Source organism: Lathyrus oleraceus, chromosome 3 (genome assembly GCF_024323335.1).
Source record: "Lathyrus oleraceus cultivar Zhongwan6 chromosome 3, CAAS_Psat_ZW6_1.0, whole genome shotgun sequence".
In the NCBI taxonomy this organism is placed as follows: Eukaryota; Viridiplantae; Streptophyta; class Magnoliopsida; order Fabales; family Fabaceae; genus Lathyrus; species Lathyrus oleraceus.
In genome coordinates this window covers 487785555-487795581 of record NC_066581.1, presented here as the reverse complement: position 1 = coordinate 487795581, position 10027 = coordinate 487785555, and the positions used below count along the sequence as shown (strand labels likewise).

General features: G+C 34.9%; 1 pseudogene; it reads left to right on the top strand.

Moving 5' to 3' along the window:
* The first annotated feature begins 1332 nt into the window (after nt 1-1332).
* LOC127129502 (uncharacterized) lies at nt 1333-2675 on the top strand (annotated as a pseudogene).
* The last annotated feature ends 7352 nt before the right edge of the window (nt 2676-10027 follow it).

Below are 10027 nucleotides of genomic sequence, written 5' to 3'. Positions count from 1 at the left end.
TTGCTATAACTAAAGAACCCAGATTTCCTAGGATAACTTGGGCCCCACTTGAGAAAAAGCATGTTCTCGGGATATTTTCCTAAATTTGTGATCTTAAAACACTTCTTCTTTTATCAAAGGTCTCTTCCTTGAGAAACTATATAGTATTATAATTATAAACGGACTCGTTTAGAACGACGTCTTTAGATCGACTTATAAAAGACGATTTATAATATTATTCTCGGGATACTTACCCAAAACAATATTATTAAATATCTACTTAAACAAGTGTTTTAGTTTTAGGTTTTTTTAAATCTTCAATATATTAGATTGATATCGAGAGGTAGAAACATGCAAAAATGAATAAAATGGTGCATCAATTATTATTTAAATATGCTTCTTCTATTTTAAGATTTGAGACTCGATTAAAAAATATTATTTTAAAATGTTTAACTCATTTTAATTATTAGTATAATATATTTTTAATTGTAATGTTTAATTAATATTATTTGTATCAATGAAAAATATATATTTTTTATTAAAATAAATAAAATAATCTCTTAAAAAAGTAATATTTTTATTTATACAATTTTATTAATCTCTGTAAATCAATCAATTATGTTGGTTAGTTTGACATATCAAATAATTGAATTAAAAAAGATTTGAATAGATATGGTAAAATATTTTTACATGCTAGCTGAATGAAAATTAAATATTTTATTATGAATATTTATTTAAATATACATTTTTTAAATAATTACTGCGACATGATAAATTGATTTAATTTAATTAATTGACAATGTTAGACTTATCATGCACTAGTTCTAAACTTTATAAAAATTATAGTCTATTTGATTCAGATCTTTAAAAAGTGAATTGTAAGTATTATATTTTTTGTTTAAATAAAATTTACAAAAACTTTTTTTTAAGTTCCAATAAAAAAATTGTTTAAATAATTTTTATAAAATATTATTTAATTATATTATAGTTTTTTGAATATTAAATTTTCAGAAACTCACTTAAATTTAAAATTATTTTAATTTTTTTTAAAGTAAAATAATCGAGCCTTTGATAAATTAAAAAAAAAAAAAGAGAAGAAAAGATTTCTATATAAAAAATGATGGCACATGGAAAAACAACTACTTCTTTCTAGTTATCTAGAACCACTAAAAAAATTGAAAAGGACCCATGACACGTAAGCAAACAGTTAGTCTAATTCTTCTCTTCGCTTCTATTCGGTCTCTTCTTCTTGTGTCATGAAACTTCTCGAACATTCGTATCAATTCTGCCAAAACCAACAACATGGTAACACTTATAAATTATTCTCAAATATTATGAAGCATTAATATCAATTGTATCCACAAAACAGCAACTGAGCAACCTTAATCCTCTCGAATATCAAAAACATTTTCCAAATTAATAAAACATTATGTATTTTAACAACAACAGGACAGCGACACCTTCCCCCTTGTACGGAAGACAATGGAGTGCCCCTCGTTACAACAAGACACCTTCCAAGGTGGTTTCGATTCCGCTTCATTTCGTTGGGTCTGAGAGTAACAGAACAGATTTAGCGACGAAGATTCGGATGGTTGCGAGAGGGTATCTTGTGAGGAAAAGCATGAAGAAGATGTTGAAGTTAAAGGTGAAGCTGGAGGAGATTGAGAGGGAGGTGAATGATGAAGAAACGGTAATGATGATGAAGAAGGAGCAAAAGGAGAGGATAAGGATGGGTGAAACCATCATGAATTTGCTTCTTAGGTTGGATTCTGTTAGAGTGTTCAATTGTTGTGCTCTTAGGGACTTGAGAAAGTTGCTCATTAAAAGGGCCATTTTTCTTCAAGAAGATGTGGATCAAATTCAAATGGTGGGTCCCATGGATGATGTTGTAGAGAGCTGTTTTGTGAAGGAAGAGGTGGGGTGTGAAGAGGAACACGAGGGTGGTAAGAAAATTGAAGCTTTGGTGAGTAAGGATGGGGAGGGTAACTGAATGGGGAAAGAGGTGAATTGTATGCAGAAGGAAGAGGGGGGGGGGGGGGGGTGGGGTGGGGTGTGGTGTGGTAGTGGAGAATGAGGGAGGTGAAAAAATGGGACTTTTTGTAAATGAGGAAGATGGTGAGGGTAAATGTGTAAAAGAGGAGAATTGTTTGATGAAGGTAAAAGAGGAAGGGGGTCAAGATGAGGATGAGGAGAAGATGGAGATAGATGAGAAGGAAGAAAGTGTTAGAACAAGTTTAGTGGAGGAAGGAATTGAGGATAATGGTGTGGATATGAAAGAAGAGGAGAATTGTTTGATGAAAGTAAAAGATGAGGATGAGAAGAAGATGGAGGAAGGAGATAATGAAGAAAGTGTTGGTACAAATTTGGTGGAGGAAGGAATTGAGGAGGATAGTGTGGATCTGAAAGAAGAGGAGGGTAGAAATGTAATTGGGTATGAGGAGGAAGAGGAAGAGAATTGTTATGAGGAAGAAAAGGGTGAGAATAGAGAAATTTTGAAAAGGATGATGGATGATAATGAGAAGATGATGTATATGATGACACAATTGTTTGACAAGAATGAGAAACAAGCATCACTTCTCATATCTCTCACACAAAGAGTGGAGCAGCTTGAGAGAGCCTTCACTTTTGACAAGTTGAAGAAGAAGGATAAGAGGAGGAGACATGTTGATGTCAATAGATACAATGAATACATATGATGACTTTTGCTTTGTGATTTTGGTTTCTTTTTGTATTATTCTTTTGTGCTGAATTTTTCTGTCTTATTGCACGAATTTTCTATAACTGAACATTAAAATGACGCCGTTGTCGGGGATCGAACTCGGGTCACCCGCGTGACAAGAGGGAATACTCACCATTATCGATAGTTTTTAGCATTTTAAGTTTGTGCATTTTGTTAATAGTATATTTATATCTATTCTTTTCCTTCCTTTTGCTAACGTTGTGTTTGGTTAGGTTTGTAAGCTTTGTATATGTGAGGTACAACTTCAAGAGAGCCGTTGTTTTTTTATCCCGAGCTCGAAAGGATAACCGGGAGAAACAAAAGACAGGTAAAGAAATTGAAACAACTCGTCAAGCAAAGAAATCAAGAGAAAGGAACTTTTACTTCAACCGTCTCATCAATAACAGAAAAGATGGCTGAACAGGAAGGAACATAAATCGTCAATAATGGTGGGGGACCTTGTCGCAACAACCCAAGACGGTTAGCTCGTCTCACCAACACTCCCAACCACCGACTAGTAGAGATGAAAACTTGCTTCAAATTATGTACACAAATCCGTTTGCAGGTCTGGATCATGAAGATCTGTATACTTATCTCACTAAGTTCTACGATCTTACCGGTACATTAGGTGCACCTAAAGCTGAAGAAGAAGCGGTCTTCATGTGATTTTTCCCACATTTCTTGATCGGTAAAGCAAATGATTGATACCTTGACTAACCAACTCAAGTCATGACCAACTGTAATGTCTTAGAAGAAAACTTTCTGAACTGATTCTTCCCGCAGAATAGATTCATGGATGCCAAAACAGCAATTGCCGCATTCGCTCAAAGTTCAACCTAAACACTTTGTGAAGCATGGGAGCGCTACAAATCCATGTTAAGTAAGTGTCCAAATCATGACTTCGACGAGCTCACACAAATTCACATCTTTCGCAATGGACTTCAGCCGCAACCGAAGCTTCTACTTGATGCAACTGTTGGTGGTTCTTTATTGTCTAAAAGTGCAGAGGATGTAGTCTCTATCATTAACCGTATGGCTCTCAGTGATCATCGAGTCCAATATAACAGAGGTACAACACAAAGAAAATATGGAATTATGGAGTTAGGTGTAAATGACGAGTTTTTGGCACAAAACGAGCTTCTCACTCAAACAGTGGAAGAATTAACCAAGCAACTGTCGAAGCTTCCACAACAACTTAAAGAGATGCATGAAACATCGAGTAAACTGCAACAAGTCACATTTTGTGAATTTTGCATAGGTGATCACCCAACTGGTTTTTGCTCTCCAACTAATGAAGAAGTGAATTATATGGGAAATCAACAACAAAAGACCAGCACCATACCAAAGCAATCAAGGATATCCAAGTGGAAATAACACCAGTTATGGCCAAGGGTGGAGGCAAGATATGGGACCGCCGAACAAGCCAAATCAATATCAGAATTTCCATCAACAGCCTCAGAATCCTCCTCAATCAGATAAAATGTCAAAGTTGGAAGACACAATGAATCAATTCATGCAGGTGTCCATGGCAAATCAAAAGAATACAAATGCTCCAATTAAAAATCTTGAAATGTAAGTCAGACAGATTGCTAAACAATTGGCGGAGAAACAAGGAGGAACATTCACGACCACCACTCAAACTAATCCTAAAGAACATTACAAGTTAGTAACAACAAGGAATGGTAGAGTGATTGAATCGGAAGTTGATGAAAATGCGAAAAAAGAAAGGAGTGTGGTTGAAGAAGGAGAAGAACAAAGGGGGAAAGAAAAGAAAAGGAGAAGGAGGAAGATAAAAAATCAAATCGAAGGTGAATTAGTTGAAAAGGAGAAGGAGAAAAAAAGAAAGAAATAAGAAATAAATGAGTGGTGTGCGGAAAAATCTAAAAAACACGAGAAGAAAAAGGGAAGGTGATCAATCCGCCAGTGTAAAATCTATCGCATCCTCATGCTCCAACCAAGAAGGATAAGGAAAGGCAGTATGCACGGTTTTTGGATATTTTCAAGCGATTACAAATAATCATTCAATTTGCTGAGGCGCTTGAACAAATGCTAACGTATTCTAAATTCCTGAAAGAAATCCTTACAAAAAAGAGGAGGATTATGGATGAAAAAACCATTCATTTGGACGCAAGCTGGAGTGCAATCATCCAACGAACCCTTCCCCAAAAAGAGAAATATCCGGGAATAGTTACTTTACTAGTCACCATTGGATACTTGAATGTTGGAAAAGCATTTATTGATCTTGGTTCAAGTCTCAACGTCATTCCACTATCTTTAATCAAGAGGATAGGTGACTTGGATATGAAAAATAAAACAATGACGTTACAGTTAGCCGACAAGTTTATCACCAAGCCATCCGGGATCGTAGAGGATGTTCTGGTCAAGGTAAACAAGTTCTTATTTCCCATTGGTTTCTTTGTAATGGACATTGAGGAATATGATGTTGTACCGCTGATTTTGGGTCGGTCGTTCATAAAAACCGCACGAATGATGATTGATATAGATGATGGTCTAATGAAAGTGTGTGTCTAAGATGAGGAGGACAGTTTCAATCTCTTTGAGGCCATGAAACATTTGAAAGACAATGGAGCATGTTTCAAGGTTGATGCTGATGATGAAGTTATCCTGGATGTACGGAAGCAGACACATATATCAGCTTAATTAGAACGGGCCCTCACTGATTGATGAGGACGTAATCCAAGACATAAATGATACAATGCAAGGCTTAGGAGGTCTTATGACAAGGGCACATGCAAGAAGAGTCAATGATGTTTTAGTTCACTTCATGATCAAGTCAATAGAATGCATGGGCCAGATTGAAGAAAAAAAGCCCAAGTTTATTCTTATCATCCAAGCATGTGATAAAAGGCCCAATAATGCATAAATAAATAAAAATAAAGGAAATACCAATAACCACACTATAATGGACGAAAATTACAAGAGAAGTGGTAAATAAAGAATTTCCATTATTTTGCCCTTTCAAGAACCCCACTATCTCTTCTTTATTTTGCACTTTCTTTGTAATAACTCAATCCACTATCATGATACTTAGTGGTTGAAACCCTTTTGTTTTCTTAGGAGTTATTTTTTATCTTAAGCCATTCCTATATAAAGGAGGCATGTATCTTCTTTTTAAATCAATGAATTTTGGCAAGTTTACACATTGTGTAAGTGAGAGTATTTGCTCTTAGGTTCTGGATTGGACCAAAATTGATCTTATCAAGAAATCCTTTTCTTGTGGTGATCCTCATCCATAGGCTTATCATTCTCTCTTGGATTCGAAAGAGTGTGGCGCCCCTTCTACTTAATTTCATTTCTTATTTCTCCTTTATTTCATATCAGTCTCGTTTATTTTATATGCATGTATCAAATTATGTCGTTCTTTCAATTATAAGACAAATTACTTCCTCTGAGTCACAAAAGAATTAATATTCCAAAAGTTAACAAAGCTGTTTCAGGAATTTTGAAGGAAATGCATAAGTCTCAAAGGTTAGTGCATATCAAGTGGTAATCAGAGCATATTCCAAAAAAAAAGGGGCCAAAATGTGGTAAATTGTCTATATTCTTGTTCTTCATTATTATCCATTTATCATTATAAAAAAATCGAAAAAAAAGAGTTATAAGAAGAAAAAAAAATTTAAAAAAAAGGATCTCATTGTTAAAGATTGTGATTAAAAAAAAAAAAAAAAAAAAAAATTCTATTTTTTTTTTCTTGCCACACTCTTAAAATTCTCCTGGTTTCCTTTGTTTTAGAGTCCTTTTTTTTGTTTGCTGTTTTTTGTGTGTTGATTATCATCTGAAATTGATTTCTTTGTGTTGATTCATTTTGGTTTCTCTAAAGAACTAAAAGAGCAAATTGAGTGGTAAAAGGCAGAGTGTTTTTATTAGTAAAAAAAAAAGCCAAAAAATAAAAATAAAAATTGAGTAAAACACGAGTGATTGAGTGTAAACACGTGAGTAGAGTGGTAAGGTCCATTTTTAAACACTTGTTCCTAATTTCACAAATATTTCACAATTATGTCTAGTCCACCTTCACCTAGAACAACAGCTTTAACTGTTCAGATCGCAGCCATGCGTGACAATTTTGAAAGATTGTTAAGAGAACAAGGTGAACAACTTCAACAAAGAATTGATGAGTTGGAAAGGAGGCCCCAAAATTCTAATGATGGTAGTGGCGATGAGGAGGAAAGAAGACGTAGAAGGAGACAAGGGGGAGATAATTTGAGGGGCATAAAAATTAAAGTTCCAACTTTTGTTGGGAAGAGTGACCCGGAGGCATATCTAGAATGGGAGACTAAACTTGAACAAATTTTTAATTGTCACAATTATTCTAATCTTGAAAAAGTGCAGGTTGCTTCTATTGAGTTCAAGGAGTATGCTTTAGTTTGGTGGGATCAATTGACCAAAGATAGAAGGAGGTATGCAGAACGACCAATTGATACTTGGGAAGAGATGAAAAGAATCATGAGGAGAAGGTTTGTTCCTTCCTATTATCATAGGGAATTGCACAACAAATTGCAAAGGCTCACTCAAGGTTCTAAAAGTGTTGAAGAATATTTCAAGGAGATGGAAGTTCTCAAAATTAGAGCTAATGTAGAGGAGGACGATGAAGCAACTATGGCTAGGTTTCTCCATGGTCTAAATCATGACATTAGTGACATAGTGGAACTTCATCACTATGTTGAAATGGATGAATTGGTACACCAAGCTATCAAAGTGGAACAACAACTCAAAAGAAAGAGCCAAGCAAGGAGAAATTCCACCACTTTCAATTCTCAAAGTTGGAAGGACAAAACAAAGAAGGAAGGTGCTTCATCATCTAAGGAAGTCACGGTTGAAAACAAAGGTAAAACTATTACATCTTCTTCTTCAAGTGTTTCAACTAACAAAAGTGTTAAGTGTTTCAAGTGTCAAGGCCAAGGACATATTGCATCTCAATGTCCAACAAAGAGAACTATGCTTATGGAAGAAAATGAAGAAATTGTTGAAGAGGAGGATGGTGATTATGATGAGGAGTTTGAATAAGAAATACCTAGTGGAGATTTACTCATGGTGAGAAGAATGTTGGGAAGCCAAATAAAGGAGGAGGATACAAGTCAAAGAGAAAACCTTTTTCATACAAGATGCTTTGTGCAAGGAAAGGTTTGTTCTTTAATAATTGATGGAGGAAGTTGTACAAATGTTGCAAGCACGCGTCTGGTTTCTAAACTAAAATTGGAAACAAAACCTCACCCTAAGCCTTACAAACTCCAATGGCTTAATGAAAGTGTAGAAATGCTTGTTAATAAACAAGTTGAGATTTGTTTTAAAATTGGAAAATATGAGGATGTAGTGTTGTGTTATGTAGTCCCAATGGAAGCTAGTCATTTGTTATTAGGAAGGCCTTGGCAATTTGATAGAAAAGCCAATCATGATGGATACTCCAATAAGTACTCTTTTATGTATCATGATCAAAAGATCAATCTTGTACCGTTAAATCCTAGTGAGGTGAGAGAAGATCAAAGAAAAATGAGAGAAAAATATGATCAAGAAAGAAAAGAAAAAGAAAAAGAAAAAGAAAAAGAAAAAGAAAAAGAAAAAGAAAAAGAAAATAATGAAAAGAAAAAGAATGATAAAAGAGAAACGAAACAAAGTTTAATTGCAAAAAAAAGAGATGTGAAAGAAGCAATTGTGTCACACCAGCCTTTGTACTTGCTCTTTTGCAAGGAGGTGCCTTTGCTAACCACTATTTCTAATGAAAAAAATTTGCCAAATTGTATTGAGTCTCTTTTGCAGGAATTTAAAGAATTGTTTCCGAAAGAGGTGCCAAGTGGTTTACCACCTATAAGAGGAATTGAACATCATATTGATCTCAATCCAGGAGCATCTTTGCCTAATAGGCCAGCATATAGAAGCAATCCACAACAAACTCAAGAGATACAAAGGCAAGTTGCTGAATTGATAAGTAAAGGATGGGTAAGAGAAAGTTTAAGTCCTTGTGCTGTCCCTATTATTCTAGTCCCTAAAAAGGATGGTAGTTGGAGGATGTGCACTGATTGTAGGGCCATTAACAATATTACCATTAAATATAGGCATCCTATTCCTAGACTAGATGATTTGCTTGATGAATTGTGTGGTGCATGCTTATTTTCTAAAATTGATTTGAAAAGTGGATATCACCAAATTAGAATAAGGGAAGGGGATGAATGGAAAACTGCTTTTAAAACAAAATTTGGTTTGTATGAGTGGATGGTTATGCCTTTTGGATTAACTAATGCACCTAGTACTTTCATGAGACTAATGAACCATGTGTTAAGGGAGTTCTTGGGTAAGTTTGTTGTTGTGTATTTTGATGATATTTTGATTTATAGCAAGAACTTAGATGATCATTGCATTCATTTAAGGGCTGTTTTGCAAGTGCTAAGATATGAAAAATTGTATGCCAACCTAGAAAAATGTGTCTTTTGCACCGATCATGTGATTTTCTTAGGTTTCATTGTGAGCTCTAAAGGAGTCCACGTTGATGAGGAAAAGGTGAAAGCCATTCGAGAGTGGCCTCCTCCCAAAAATGTAAGTGAGGTAAGAAGCTTTCATGGTTTGGCTAGTTTTTATAGGAGGTTTGTGAAGGACTTTAGTACCTTGGTAGCACCCCTCAATGAAATTGTTAAAAAGGATGTTGGTTTTAAATGGGGTGAAAAACAAGAGCAAGCCTTTGCTGCCCTAAAGGAAAAGCTCACCCAAGCACCAATTCTTGCATTGCCTAATTTTTCTAAATCTTTTGAAATTGAATGTGATGCATCTAATGTAGGAATTGGAGCTGTTTTGTTGCAGGAAGGTCATCCACTTGCTTATTTTAGTGAAAAGCTAAAAGGGGCTGCCCTTAATTATTCTACATATGATAAGGAATTGTATTCCTTGGTGAGAGCTCTACAAACTTGGCAACATTACTTGCTGCTCAAAGAGTTTGTCATTCATAGTGATCACGAATCCTTGAAACATTTGAAGGGACAAGGTAAGTTGAATAAGAGGCATGCCAAGTGGGTTGAGTTTCTTGAACAATTTCCTTATGTAATCAAGCATAAGAAAGGTAAATCTAATGTTGTGGAAGATGCACTCTCAAGAAGACATGTCTCGCTTTCTACTCTTGAAACAAAAGTTTTTGGTCTTGAGCATATTAAAGATTTGTATAAAAGTGACCTTGAATTTTCTTCAAAATTTTTAGCTTGTGAGCACACTGCCTTCAATGGGTATTTTAGGCACAATGGCTATTTATTTAAAGAAAAAAAACTATGTGTGCCTAAAGGTTCCATTAGAGAACTACTTGTAAAAGAGGCGCATGAGGGAGGACTA